Source organism: Lucilia cuprina, chromosome 3 (assembly GCF_022045245.1).
Source record: "Lucilia cuprina isolate Lc7/37 chromosome 3, ASM2204524v1, whole genome shotgun sequence".
Classification (NCBI taxonomy): domain Eukaryota; kingdom Metazoa; phylum Arthropoda; class Insecta; order Diptera; family Calliphoridae; genus Lucilia; species Lucilia cuprina.
In genome coordinates, this window is record NC_060951.1 from 36754491 (window position 1) to 36770685 (window position 16195).

The 16195-nt window shown below is 30.5% G+C and overlaps 1 long non-coding RNA gene across 11 annotated transcripts in view; it reads right to left on the reverse strand.

Annotated features, from left to right (window-relative positions):
- Positions 1-16195, reverse strand: part of LOC111691222 — a 36842-nt gene that overhangs the window by 6098 nt on the left and 14549 nt on the right. The window contains exons 3-4 of one of the 11 annotated variants that reach the window (XR_006940313.1): positions 9434-9684; positions 9230-9338 (exon numbers count right to left, since the gene is read on the reverse strand). The exons of the other annotated variants lie outside the window; for them this stretch is intronic. This is a non-coding gene — a long non-coding RNA (uncharacterized LOC111691222). Of the gene's footprint in view, positions 1-9229; positions 9339-9433; positions 9685-16195 lie in introns of those variants that run through there. 11 annotated transcript variants of the gene reach the window in all.

Genomic DNA, 16195 nt, shown 5'->3' on the forward strand with positions numbered 1-16195 from the left:
TGAAAGGTATCATATACAAATGATACCATTGAATTTTCCCTCCTTGTCCAGGTATGTTCAGAGTATACGTTGTTCATACCAGAATTACCACAGTGTGTCCCTGTGAGTAAGAACAATGTCTTCGACTTATTTGATGGATTCGTACTACGGTCCACCGGTTACGTCTCTAGGTGCTGTTGCCGAACCAACAGAGGCCATCCAATGGTCAGATATTAGATAGCTCGAGTATTTTAGCAAAGTGCTTGTGCATGGACCGGTCAAAGCCAATGTACAAAAATTCCCACCTGAGTTCTTCATTGAAGGACCGTTCTCAAGTCTTCCCAGTGGATGAAAAAGACTACCATGAAATAAGGTGTTCACGTAAGAACTCTCGACATTCATGTCTATAATATAGGAAATAGTTTCCGGTATTGTCAACCCATTATTCGCATCCTTTTGTATAATAAAAACCTTTTCGAATTGCATTCTGACAATGATTCGAAAGAAAACCCAGTTCATTTCCATAATGACTCCAATCACGTCTAGACAATGGTCGCCAACTTGGAGGGGAAAGCAGGAAATACTTGTAAATTTAAAGCAAAACCATTCATACACTAATTACCAACTTGTGATCCGTTAAAAAAAATGCAAAGATCAGTGTTATGGTCATGTTTGAAATTTCAGTTTTCGATTTTAATCACACAAACAACTCTCATCAATTCTTTAGGAAAGATTTTCCATAGACAGTTTTTGACATTTCAATTGAGGTATGCTTCAATCATAATGATCTTCGGCTTAGAAACCGTTACGGACTCCTTACAATTATTGATCCTACAATCAATTTCAAGAACTATGAAATATAAGCTCTGGAACGACGTCTTTTAACAACTCGTCTGGAAAGTCTTTTCGGAGAAAACTTTATCATTGATTGAGTTTTCCAAATATAATTAATTTGAGATTAAGTCGATCTTGTCTAATTGATCGTATTTTCGTTATTTCATTTATTTAATATTCTTTGTCCTTAACTGATTCTCACTCGAGAATACTTTGGATTCTCTGGCCAAAAATTTAACTTTGCTAAAATGTCTTATAGTTCTGATTTCGCAAGCTGCGAAATGTTTAGAATTGAGAGAGAGAGAGAGAGAGCATTGAATAAAACTTTCGTAACTTCTGATGAAAATCCAACTGAGAACGAAGTTAAGAGAACATAATCACCCCTATCGCCAATAGAAGTGAAAATGTTGTTCCCTTTAAATTTTCATTCCCCTCTAAGGGAAAATTGATATCGTGAGCTTGTTGTGAACAATTCATTTACAATAGTTGATTTTGTATGTTCAATGTTTACAAAATTCCATCAACAAATTTCACTACTGGAAATTTTTTTTCACGACAAAAAAGTGAACAAAAAAAGGGAACTTATTTCACGTGAAATGATGATTAGCGATAGAGGTGAATGATTTCTCCAGTTTTAAGTAGTTTTACATATAATTCTCAAAGATTCAAGAAATGTTCTTGAGACTCCTGTCAAAATCGCTAGATAAAAAGAAGCGAGAACAAATTGGAAAATTGGGATTTCACGTGAAATAATGATTAGCGATAGAGGTGAATGATTCCTTCAGCTTCACAGATCTGAAAGATTCAAGACATCTTCTTTCTATTGTGATCTTGTTGTGAGCAATTCATTCACAATAGTTGATTTTGTTTGGAACAGCTGTTCAATGTTTACAAAATTCCATCAACAAATTTCACGACAAATAAGTTAGTGAACGATGATTAACGATAGAGGTGAATGATTTCTACAGTTTTAAGTAGTTTTACAGATAGATCTCAAACATTCAAGAAATTTTCTTAAGACTCCTGTCAAAATTGCTAGATAAAAAGAAGCGAGAACTGTAGGGTGTCTTAAATACATTATGCTATAAGTAAATGACACTCAAAAAAAAATGTTTCAAATGCTTACGTATTTTTGTTGTTCCAAACTATAAAAATGTCTGATTATTTTTTTTATTATTAATACACTCTCACAGGTTTCGAATTTTGTTAAAATGTTAAACATTCAATAAATAAATGTTTATTTGTCTTGTGACATACAAAAAAAAAATTAAGAATATTCGTCGAATAAAATTGAAAAACATAGATTTTCATTTTTTAAAATGTTGTGTCTCGAAAAAAAAGCGAACAAAAAAAAATAATATAAACGAACTTTAATACAACATTTGTGTGTATTTCATGGATACTTTTCTACCTCTACATATGCCATGTTGTTATTAATAATTTAAAATTATTTTTTGTTTGTTGTTTTTGCCGTCTTTAGTCTTCTGTCCAAAAAGTATAGACTTTGGCAGAAAATAGAAATCTATAAATTAGTCTCGTAGATGAAAATGAAAATTTGTGAATAAATAATGATCATTATTACAATTATGAGAAGAGAAAGAATTAAATTTTCATTTTGCTTAGAGAGCAATCATAATGATCTTTAAACTTAGTGATAGTTTGGCAACACTCACAACTTCAGTATTACGAAAAATTGTCCTCCTAATCATCATGCTCTTTATGACAAAAAAAAAATCCAACAAAAAGCATTAGAGTATCATCATCACTCAGTATACATGATCAACAACACGATCCTACAATATCAGTCTCTGCGTCAGTTCCAACTGTCTGTCTGTCTTTTCTGTTTAGTTATTTGCAGATTTTTCTTTTCCAATGCTGCTAATTTAAACATTTTATAATGATGATAATAATAAATATATTTATGTTTTTTTTGCTTCTTCTGTTTTAATACTTTTTTCTGGTATTAAGTTTTACAAAAATAGAAATTTGTCGTTTTTAAAGATTTTCAATATTTAGTTTTTGTTGTACAACAGACATGAGCATCATCATTTGAGTAGAAGAGTTTATATTTCTTTAATGTACAAGTAGTAGTAGTAGTAAAAATAATGGATAGAAAAGATCTATTAATTTTTTCATTTGGAATAGATGGAGGAGCCGAGGAGCAGAGTTTGTTTATACGTATTTATGGTTGTTAGTATATTTAGTTGTATTTTTTCCTTTGATTTATTAATTCAACCATACCAACCCCAAAACCATCATCCATCCATATATTAGATATATATACACGATATGTGTTGATACAAAGTTGCCATGTTGTTTGTTAACACTATCCAACTACATACACATATCTTTATTTAGCGCCAAAGACACGCACAGTTTTGTTTGTTGCTAAAAGATTTCTAAAGAATGAAATCATTTTGAAGATTATTTATAAAAAAATATTACTTTTTTATTCTATTGGCAACAACGTTTGGACAAAATTTATTAGGGTGGCTCCTATGTGCAAGAAGTGAAAATTGTCAAGAGAAACATGAACTGAACTAAAAACGAAAAAGAACTGAACTAGAACTGAACTAGAAATAAACTAGAACTGAACTAGAACTGAACTAGAACTGAACTAGAACTGAACTAGAACTGAACTAGAACTGAACTAGAACTGAACTAGAACTGAACTAGAACTGAACTAGAACTGAACTAGAACTGAACTAGAACTGAACTAGAACTGAACTAAAACTGAACTAGAACTGAACTAGAACTGAACTAGAACTCAAGTAGAACTGAACTAGAACTGAACTAGAACTGAACTAGAACTGAACTAGAACTGAACTAGAACTGAACTAGAACTGAACTAGAACTGTACTAAAACTGAACTACAACTGAACTAGAACTAAACTAGAACTGAACTAGAACTGATCTAGAACTAGATTTGAAATATTAACGAATTAACTCCTTTAAACTCCTGCAAAATTTCCTTATACTACATTATTTAATATTTTTTATTTAATGCTATTTATTTTTTGTTTTGCCTTTTTTAAGATGTGATCTGTTTGTCTGTGGTATGTATTTTGTTGTTGCCGCCATGTCTCACGTCAGATCGCTTTTTTTATACATCTCTGGTGTGACTTTTTTTTGTTCGTTTCATTTTTGGCGTACAATCGCACTTGTACAACAAAAAATCTACACGAAATTGTGATTCACCTATTTTGGTGCAAAATGTGACCAATGTTTGTAAATCAAATTGCGAGGAAAGGAGACAAAAAAAAAACAATCTACAAGTAAATGAAAAAAACAAATTTCTTTTATGCGCATAAAGATCATAGAAATTTTATAAATAATTAGATTTTTTTATTCGCAAAAAAAATTGTAAAAAAATTTTGTTGCTAAAAGAAAAAATTTATTTTTGTTAAATTCACATGATGTACACTATTTGTAACGCAAAGTTCATTGTTTTTTTTGAGGTTTTATTTTTTTCCTTTTCTTTCACTAGGTCAAAATTGTGTGAGTATTTTGAATATGTTTTAGTATGGCAACTCTAGTTTAGGATGCGGAAGAGATTTTGAATGAAATTCAATTAATTTATATATTTTGCGGCTAATATTTTTCCGGAATATTTTGTATAAAACTTAATTTTACGCATCATTAACTTGGTAATTAATTATGTCTCAAACATGACTCACATCACAGTCGTACAAACTCATTTGTATGATGGCTATTTCCGAAGCTTTCTTATCATTTTATTATCTAAATTTTGTTTAGCTAAAATTCTAAAATAATTTGTAATGAAATGATTTGTCGACCTATTTTCTAAGAATTTCAGTTTGGAATTGGTATGGAAAGTACCAGATCGAGGACATTAATAATTGTAGTGGGCCTTTCCCGCAAAACGTATCATTTGATCTGTTAATGTGGAAAATTTACATGTTTTAAATAAACGAAAAGCAAGTAATTTTAAATACCCTTAAAGAGGGCCTCAAATTGAGCCGTAATATTATAGACAAATCAGAGTTTTATCATTACTTTCAAATGCTCCAAAGAGAAAGGATCAATGACTTTAACTTTTGATCTATTCCCATCTTCAACTTCATAAGTTACTATATATTTCAATCTTATCCAAAGAATTATCAAACCCATCTATATCTTGTCATTGCTTTCAAAGTCATAGGATACGATCATTTATCTCTAACTCAAAGAGAATACGATCAATGACTCGTTTGTTCTATTCTCTAATGTACATTTCTCAATAATAGCTTTTGAAGGCATGATCCTTTATACGTAGCTTAACATATCCGACTAATTCAATGGATGATTAATGGAATGGATAAACAGATCAACATACTGTCTCAAAAGCTCAAACGATCTATTACTCTCTAATAAAAATTCATTCAAACGTTCTCTCATAAATATTTAACAATAAAAGTTTTCGGCGATTTTATAGTTGTGGACCTTTGTTATAGATGGATAGGGGCTTGGAATTCGTCTAATCATCAGAGGGATATTTGAAAGTTGGTTAATCTCATGTTATTACGGTCAATTTTTTAAAGTAACCTATAGATATGATCATTTATCATTAACTTAAAGACTCAATGACTTTTTAACTTTTCTCTAATGAACATTTCATAGCTTTTGGAGGCGATCATACACAAGTAGCTTAACATAGACTAATTCAAAGTAATATAAACAGATCAACATACTGTCGTTGCATTCAAAAGCTCAAACGATCTATGACTCTAGCTTCTTTAACGTTCTCTTGTGAAAATTCATCAATACAAGTTTTTAGCCACTTTTTAGCTGTGGAATTTGGTTATAGATGGACCTAGTCTTCGGTTGATCTCATGTTATTACCTTTAAGTAATTCCCAATATTTTCTAAAAGAGTTAAAACATATGAGGCAAACTCAAAATCTTTTATTGTCTCTTAAAAAGCTCTAAATTCATTGTCATTGACCTTTAGTACTGAGCTTTTTCTCGGTACTCGGTATCAAACAATTCAGCGAATAAATAATTAAAAGTCCATCATATCTTGTAGATCATTATCGATAATGCGAAATCAGTGAAACATGCCCTGCTTTGGCAAGTAATTTCTAATTCCCTGAAAGAGGTTTCTAACAAATCAAAAATTTGCAACTTTCAATATCTTAAAAAGTTGACATTGATGGTTGACTTGTGAAGATCAATGACTCTAACTTCAAAGCTTTTCTCTAACAAAAATTCCTGAGCAAATCTCTTTGGATGAAACTTTTCCAATTCCCAGAAATAAGTTAAACATTTGTGACAAATCAAAAACTTGCAACTTCTTTCAATCTCTCAAACATTTGACATTGATCGTAACTGGTAAAGATCAATGATTTCAAATTCAGAGCTTTTCTCTAACAAAAATTCCTTAACAAAAGTCTTATGATGAAACTTTTCATTCACAGGTGAATAATACTTGGAAGTTGATCACATGTTATTGCTATCAGTGATTCGAAATAATTGAAATATACTCTGCTTTGGCAATTGATTTAGAATACAGTAAAATCTCAAAGAGATGTTGTTATTGATCTGTAGTGAAGATCAATGATCAATAACTTTAGATCTTCTCGTTATGGAAAATAACTCAATAAAAGTTTAGGCGAAACTTTATTCACTGTCGAGTCTATAACACTCTCGAAGTCTATCTATAAGACCTAGGCTTAATATTCGTCAATTCAGCACACGAATTTTTGGAACACGATTACTTGTTATCGTAAATCGTACGCTGAACTGGAATTTGTCTTAAGAGAGTTCCAGACAAGAGTCTAGAGTAAAAAACTGCAATTAATGCAGATATTGGGGACTTTTACAATTAGGCACATAAAATCGATAAAATCGAAAACATTTCTAAACTATGGATGGATATTTCTATAGTTTTGAAATCAGTGGCATCTTGATGAGAATCGAACGAATTGAACGATTAAAACTGCAATTTTTACTGATAATGATGTTGTGTGAAATCTGTTTCGAAAGAACATTAAGAATACTCCATTGTTTCTGCTGAATCTCGGACGCTGCACAATCGCTTAAAATTTCTTTACAAATTATCTTGAGATTTTGATCAATTTCATTAAATTTTGTAATGTTGTACCGCTTTTGATATCTAACCCGAATACAATATACAGTTAGAGGCTCTAGAAGCTAGGGACTTCGCAATATTCTAATTAATGTTCCAAATTTTAACAATTAAAGAATTTTTCTTTTTTTTAATAAATACAATGTTCTTGGTTCCCCAAAACGGAAGACAAACTAGTAAAAACAAGAAATGGTATAAAAAATTTCTGAAAAATATTACCAACAATATTTTATAGAAAATGCGTTTCTCACCTCATTACCAAACACAAAAACACCTTTTTGATGATGGCGATCGCTAGCGCAACGTCATAAGAGAATCTTGGCAAAATAATGATCATGATGTTTACTGGTAATGATCTACAACAACATTATGTTTCTGTTGATGCCACACTGATGCCAGTTAGACTCGCCCAATTTGTTAAAAAAAAAAACTTTGAAAAAACAGCACTGCAACAAAAAACTGAATGCAAAAAACAGCAAATGAGGGAAAAAGCAAAAAACTTTAAACGTAAGGAATCATCCATTTACAGCATCTCTTGTTGATCAACATAAAATATTTGTTGTCGATGAGCCAGACAACTACCACAACAACTACTCTGAAAATGATGATCTTAATAATGATCATTTCAACGAAAATGTTGTAAGACCAAAAAAAGCTATATTATTGGAAAAAATAAAATTAATGTTAAGGAAATAAGTTTTTTTTACTCATATATAAAAAAAAAACATTTACTCTTTACTGCGCGTAATCGTGTCATGCATTTTAGCGGCAACAAATGTAATATATTGCAAAATACAACTCTACATTCACCAACACACATATAACACCTCTAAACAGTGGGTTAGTAAAATTTGTTTAACGCAAAGAAGCGAACATCGCAGCAATTATTGAAGAAAACTTCCAATATATATAAAAAAGATCATTAAAAAAAGATCTTTTACAGGTTTAAAGTTAATTTTCTGAATATTTCATTTGTTTATATTTTTTATGAATTTTTAAAATTATATTACCAAAAGTTCTTTTGATTTAATTTACATTAGACCCAGTGTGTTTTAGAGTTTAGTAACTGCAACATTCGCTAGTTTAGCAACATGTAAGAATCAGATCATACATGTTGGATTTTTTTCTATAAAGTCTTGTAATGTGGGTACCATGTACATTTTTACATTAGAGCAAGTAATAAATCATTCAAAAAGAAGACAGTTTTCTTATTGATCAATCCATAGTCAGGAATACAGATAAGTCTGAACCATAGATTAGTTTATAGTGTAGACTATAGATCAATCTATAATCTGGGCTATAGATCAGTCTATAGTCTTGATTATCGATCAGTCTATAGTCTGTATTATAGATCAGTCTAAATTCGGCATTATAGATCAGTCTATAGTCTGCACTATAGATCCCTCTATAGTCTGGACTATAGATCAGTCTATAGTCTGGACTATAGATCAGTCTATAGTCTGGACTATAGATCAGTCTATAGTCTGGACTATAGATCAGTCTATAGTCTGGACTATAGTTCAGTCTATAATCTGTCAGTCTGGACTAAATATCACTCCATAATCTGGACTATAGATCACTCTATAGTCCGGACTATAGATCACTCCTTAGTCCGGACTATAGATCACTCTATAGTCCGAACTATAGATCACTCTATAGTCTGGACTATAGTTCACTCTATAGTCTTGACTATAAATCACTCTAGTCTGGACTATAAATCACTCTATAGTCTGCACTATAAATCACTCTATAGTCTAGAATATAAATCACTCTATAGTCTGGACTATAAATCACTCTATAGTCTGGGCAATAAATAGTCTTTAGATTAGTCTATAGTAAAGACTATAGATTAGTCTATAGTATAGACTATAGATTAGTTCATCATCTGGACTATAGATTATTCTATAATTTATAGTATGTAGTATAGATCGCTCTATACTATAGAGTCTATTGTTTTAATTATGGAACAATCAATATTCTGGACTGTAGATCAGTTTGAACTATAGATCAGTCTGAAGTCTGAACTATAGATCAGTCTGTATTCTTAACTATAGATCAGTCTGTATTCTTATCTATAGATCAGTCTTTATTCTGAACTATAGATCAGTCTATAATCTGAACTGTGGATCAGTCAATAGTACAGATTCGTCGATGGTCTGGACTATAGATAAATCTATAGCTCTATCATACGAACTATTAAAACAAGGGATTTCCTCTAATTGTAAGGGGTTCTTTTAATCAATAAATTCTTTAAGAGCAAGCTGCAGTTTTCTTTTACAACCAAATATCTTTCACACTCTGTACAAATACCCCAACTTGCTCACATACTCACATGTTGCACTCTATATATATGATCAATTGCCTGGTATGATGTATAGAATGGCTGTGGGTAAATATGTACCACCCGATCAGAAGCTGTGCATGTTGTAATTTGTGGTCTATTTTAAACAAAAAAAATATAATAATAATAAAAATTGTGTAAAAGGAAAAAAACCGAAACAACGCTGAAAAATATGGGGGGAAAAATAACTACCGCTGAGTTGCTGTTGCTCTGGTGGAGTGTTGTTGTGTGTTTATGTTGCCTGTTGCTGGTGATCTATACACAGTTAAGTTTCCTTGCTGCTGAGTGAGGCACACTGTTGGATACAAATGATGTGTTGGCTAGTTTGTTCCATTATACTATATAGCAACAACTGACGACTGGATGTTGTTGTGGATGATGATATTGGTGGTGGCAATGATGACGATGATTGTATATGGTATCATCGTATGTTCGCTCATTTACTGTGTATGATTTTAAAGTATGTTTTTTTATTATTATTGTTACTGTTGCTGCTGCTGTTGCCTCTGCTGTTTTTCTACCTACTACACACATGCATATAATGTTTTGCCTCTATGTTGCGATCAATTTGTGTTTACATGCAAATTAATTGGCGGCAACAATTAAAAATTGTCGACCAATTCTTTAACATAAACACAGACATAGATTCTTATTCAGGAGGAGGAGGCGAAATTATGTTAAAAAGACACAGAGAGTTTATAAGACTTTCTACAGTGAACCTTATGATCATGATCATTTCTTTTGGATTTGTTAATAGAGAAATATTCTCTCTACGGATTGCTGCTAGATTTCTAAAAAAAAATAGTCTAGAGTCTGGACTTCAGATAAGTCTATAGTCTGCTCTATTGATCAGTCTGCAGTCTGGATTACAGATCAGTCTAAAGTCTGCACTATTGATTAGTATATAGTCTGGACTATAAATCAGTTCATTGTCTTTAGTAGAGATCTATACATAGATCAGTCTATAGTCTCGGCGAAAGATCAATCTCTGGACCAAAGTTCAATCTCTAGTCGGGACTATCAATCAGTGTATAGTCTGGAATATAAATTAGTCTATATATTCTATAGATCAGTCTATAGCCTCTGGACTATAGATCAGTCTACGGTCTGGAATATAGTTCCGTCCTTAGTCTTTACTATAGACCTGTTCATAGATCAATCTCGACCAATTCTTTAACATAAACACAGACATAGATTCTTATGCAGGAGGAGGAGGAGGCGAAATTATGTTAAAAAGACTCTAGAGTGTTTATAAGACTTTCTACAGTGAACCTTATGATCATGATCATTTCTTTTGGATTTGTTAATAGAGAAATATTCTCTCTACAGGTTGCTGCTAAATTTCTAAAATATTGAATAGTAGTTTTGATTTAAATTTTAAAATGATTTTTATGATCTACCTCGTTTATTTTGTTTTATTACCCACATTGAAACTATAGCATGATCCTCACAACAAGAGAGCGATTTGCAAAATATGAAAAGGGAAATTGTTAAGCGTTTTACAACAAATTAATGTCGATTTTTTTCTCATTTTCTACATTCTACAAACAATTTATTAAAAGAAATTATTATGGCTAGTTTGTTCTTATTTTTTTTAATAATCCACTGACAGATTGAGGAAGAACATTATAAATGTATAAAAAACTAATAATAAATAATTAATTGTTTAATACAAACGAGCCATAACAAGCAAAACAACTTAAATCATTTGCAGATTTCTTCTCGTTAAAAAATACTCTAGAAATGTTTATAGTTAAAGGTTTTAAAACAAAAAATTTTGAAATGTTATTTTTTTTAGTAATATAATAACTTTATTAAAGTTTAAAATTTTAAAATCAACATCATTCATTGATCTAACCGATCGTTATCAACTATCATCACTTCGTTTGAACATTTAAAGGGTTTGCAAGAGAGAGATTTTTTTCTTTTTCTAAAAGAGGGGTGAGTCAGTCCATATCATTAAATTATAACTGCTCAAATTTAAATTTACCATCAGCTATGATTGTCATCATCATTATCATTTGCGTCGTCAAGCGTTATAATGATTTGTGTGTTTTACGAATTATATTCAAATATAATTTCAAACACGATATTTTAACATTAAGCAGTTTGAATTTAAAATATCTCATAAAAAATTAAAATTTAATAAAACAAAAAAACAGAAGAAAAGAAATACTGATAGTAACTATAAAATTAATTGTTTAAGTGATCAGAATCGTTGTCAGTAAAAGGGGTCAATTTTTTTATAATAATTTGTTTTTTTCAAATAGTCTGGACTATAGATCTTTCGATAGTCTGAACTATTGATCATTAAATAGTCTGGATTATAGATCATTCTATGGTCTGGACTACATCAGTGTTTAATCAAAACTTAAGATCTGTCTATAAACAGGACTATAGATCATTCTATAGTTACCTAAGTCTATTTTGCCGGATTTTATGTAGTATACAGATCAGTCTATAGTTTACAGATCCGTCTATAGTTTGGACTAAAGATTATTTGATAGAAAGTCAATACATCAGTCTATAGTCAGGACTAATGGTCTTTCTAAACACAGGGTTGAAATCTGCACTATAGATCATTCAGAAGTCTGGAATATAGATCATTCTATAGTTTGAACTATAGATCAGTAAATCAGTCTATAAAAATATTACAGAATAGTTTACAAAAGGAACTATGATCAGTCTACAGAAAGCACTATAGATCAGTCTATAGTCTGGACTACAGATCGGTTTCTTATTGACCTGCAGATAACTCCATAGTCTGGATTATATATCACTGTTTATCATCACTATAGTCTGAGCACTCTATAGTCTCGACTATAGATCAATATCTAGTCTGGATTACAGATCAATCTCTATTCTGGACTATAAATAAATCTTTAGCCTGAACTATAGATCAATCTCACTCTTAACTACAATCAGTCTACAGTCTGGTATATAGATCAGACCACAGTCTGGACTATAGATCAGTTTATGGTCTGCACTATTGCTCAGTCATATAGTCTGGAGTATAAATCAGTTCATGGTCTTTATTGGAGATCTATACATAGATCAGTCTCCAGTCTGGACGATAAATCAATCTCTAGTCTGGACTATAGATCAATATCTAATCTGAACTAAAGATCAATCTCTAATCTGAACTAAAGATCAATCTCTACTCTGAGCTATAGATCGATCTCTAGTTTGCACTATAAATCAGTGTGTATATAGCGTCTGGACCATAGATCAGTCTAGAATCTGGACTATAGATCAGTCTAAGGTCTGGACTATAGATCAGTCTGTAGTCTGCACTATTGATCAGGCAATAGTCTGGACTATATATCAGTTCATATTCTTTAATATAATTCTGTTTATAGATCGATCTCTAGTCTGGGTTGTAAAACAGTTTATAGTCTGGACTATAAATGATTCTATAGTCTGAACTATAAATTTTGTCTAGAGTCTGGAGTATTGATCAGCCTATAGTCTGCACTATTGGACTATAAATCAGTCTATAGTCTGGACTATAGATCAGTCCACAGTCTTTACTATAGCCTTTACTACAGATCTATCTAAAGTGTGGACTATAGATCAGTCTAAAGTGTGGATTATAGATCAGTCTAATGTATGGACTATAGATCGGTCAAAAGTCTGGACTATAGATCAGTCTAATGTCTGCACTATATACCGGGCTATAGTCTTGACTATTGATCGGTCAAAAGTCTGGACTATAGATCGGTCTAAATTCTTGACTATAGATCAGTTAATAGTCTGAAATGTAAATCAGTAATCAATCTTAATTAATAATCCAAAGTGTTTTCACTTAAATTACCATTCGACGCCCCTGATTATTTTTTTTTTCTAACCAAAAAAATATCATAAAAATAATTGTTTTGCGTGTTGGTTTAACTATCAGAGCAATAAAACTCCAACAAGACACCACACTCTTTCACCCAACTTTATGCAAAAGTTAATGGAAATGTTGGTTGCTTTATTCACCATCAATTGGGAACATGATTTGTGGTAGTTTGGGTATCACTCTCGGCAGTTAAAATATTTAAATACAGACATCGATCATTTTGTCGTTTTCATTCATACATTTGTTTGTTCGTTGGTTTATTACGTTAACTGAAACAACTTAATTTTAATAATAGTAAAAATAAAAAAACTACATTTGTTATCTTTTAGAGCTACGATTAATATAAACCACTAACTTTAGCAACAATGTATAAATATTTAATAAATAAAACAACTGTTAATGGGGATGTTGATGTGATTTTTATTACAATTGACCAGTTTGTTTGTGTGTGTTTTTTCTATATAAATGTGGTCTGGTCAACTTATGGTAATAGAAAAATAACGCTATTTAGCCTTAGGCATTATATCGACTAATAATTTAAAATAACAGTGGGAAATCTAGAAAACAGCTAACCAAAAGATTCATTCACAAAAAAAAAAATAAGGCAAAATACACAAGCAAACGATTCATTCATGTTGGCAAAACATTCAGACATACTTTTAGATACAATTGTATCTATCTCTCTCTTTTCATATGTATATTTGCATTATTGTTCGCTTTTATAAATATTCCTTTTTCCCTCTTTATTGTTAATAATTTATCAACATTATTTCATTTGTACTCCATTGAGCATTTATAGTTTATAATTAAAATTGTCATTAAATGAATTTATCCATAACATTTAATGATTTATTTATCAATTTGCATAACATTTGTTTATTTGCACTTTATTTATTATTTTTTAAATAAATATACTTTACAATATCTTTGTTTTTTTTATTTCTATTTTTATTAATTTGTTTGCCATCACACAAACGTTGTTTGTACAATAAATGGGTGGGTATTTTATGTTTGGGTTGGGATCTGATTTTGATATATAAGGACATATGGGGAGCGTTTCACTGTTGTGTTTTTTTTTTTTTGTTTTTGCTCCTAATCCCCCTTTAATGAATATTTATATTTGGTATTTAAACTGTATATAGAAATTAATTACTGTACGCCTAATAGCTGATGACGTTTTACAATATATTCATATATATTCATATGATCTTGTTAGTTTTTCTATATGTTTAGCTGTGAAATAGTGTAATAACTGTTCATTTTTACACGACAAATTTCACATAAGTTTATTTCATTCTCCATCAAACAAAATGTCAATTTGTCTTAACTTAAGATAGTCTGGACTAGATCAGTCTATATTGTAGACTATAGATCCCTGTATAGTCTTGACAATAGATCACTCTAGTCTTGACTATAGATCACTCTATGGTCTTGACTATAGATCACTCTATAGTCTTGACTATAGCTTACTCTATAGTCTTGACTATAGCTTACTCTATAGTCTTGACTATAGACCATTCTATAGTCTTGACTATTGATCACTCTATAGTATTGACTATAGATCACTCTATAGTCTTGACTATAGATCACTCTATAGTCTTGACTATAGTTCACTCTATAGTTATGACTATAGATTATTCTATAGTCTGACTATAGATTATTCATTCTATAGTCTTGACTATAGATCACTCTATAGTCTTGACTATAGATCACTCTATCGTCTTGACTATAGATCACTCTATAGTCTTGACTATAGATCACTCTATAGTCTTGACTATAGATCACTCTATAGTCTTGACTATAGATCACTCTATAGTCTTGACTATAGATCACTCTATAGTCTTGACTATAGATCACTCTATAGTCTTGACTATAGATCAGTCTATAGTCTTGACTATAGGTCACTCTATAGTCTTGACTATAGATCAGTCTGTAGTCTTGACTGTAGATCACTCTGTAGTCTTGACAACAAATCACTCTATAGTCTTGACTATAGATTATAAAAATACAAATCATAGCCTAGCACCCCGATTCGCTTATAGTCCATGTTCTTTAAAGCTTTCTATTTTGTTTTAATTTTTTATAGTTGTTGCTGTTGTGTTGTATTTACCAGTCTATTCTATTCTTTAGTTGTTGTTTTTTTCTGTATTTCAAATTGTATTTTAATAGATTTTGTAAAATCTTTGGTATGAAGTCATATTTATTTTTATTTGATACTCGTTACTTTGAAATTTATTCTCTCGTTCTGAGGGCAACAACAACAAATGTTTTAATTTTCTTTTATGTTATTTTTTACATAGAATTTAGTTGTTTTTATACTTGTACTTAGTAAAATGTATTTAATTAAAAAAGTTCTTAAGTTTTAACACTTTATTATTGATTTCAATTGAAAAGTTGGGAACGTAACCGTTAAACTATTGATTTGTTATACAAAATTGTTAATTAAATGCATTAAAAGGTAAATAATTATGTAAATATGTTGATTTAATAAAATTTTAGATTATATTACTAATATACTTATTATTTAGATTTGCTAATTTATCTTGGTACAAAACAATTAGCTACAGATAGCTTGTAAGCAACAGTGGGTTAAAAGGAGGTCGTATATAAAATGAATTTTGCGAAAACCTTTGGCAATACTACTAAATCTATTTTTTATTTGATCTACCCCACGATTTAACTTTTTAAATGTTAATAATGAATTTTTATAACTATTTAATTTTATTTTACATTTATTTTACTTTTTTATATCTTGCAATTAATTCATTGAATAAAATCAAGAGCAATTAATTGCAAGAAATAACTGTGTATATCTCTGGAGACAAATAAATAAATTAAATGACAAGTAAAAAAACTAAACCAATCGACCAAAGTGAACGATGTCCAATAACTACATCACCATTTCTAGCTGTTATTTAGAAATTCTACTTTGTGTTTTCGAAAATGTATTGGTAGTCCGTCCATCAAGTCTATAGACTAGGCTATAGCATAGTCTAGTCTATAGACTAGTCTATAGTCTAGTCTATAGTCTAGTCTATGGTCTAGTCTATAGTCTAGTCTATAGTCTAGTCTATAGTCTAGTCTATAATCTAGTCTATAGTCTAGTCTATAGT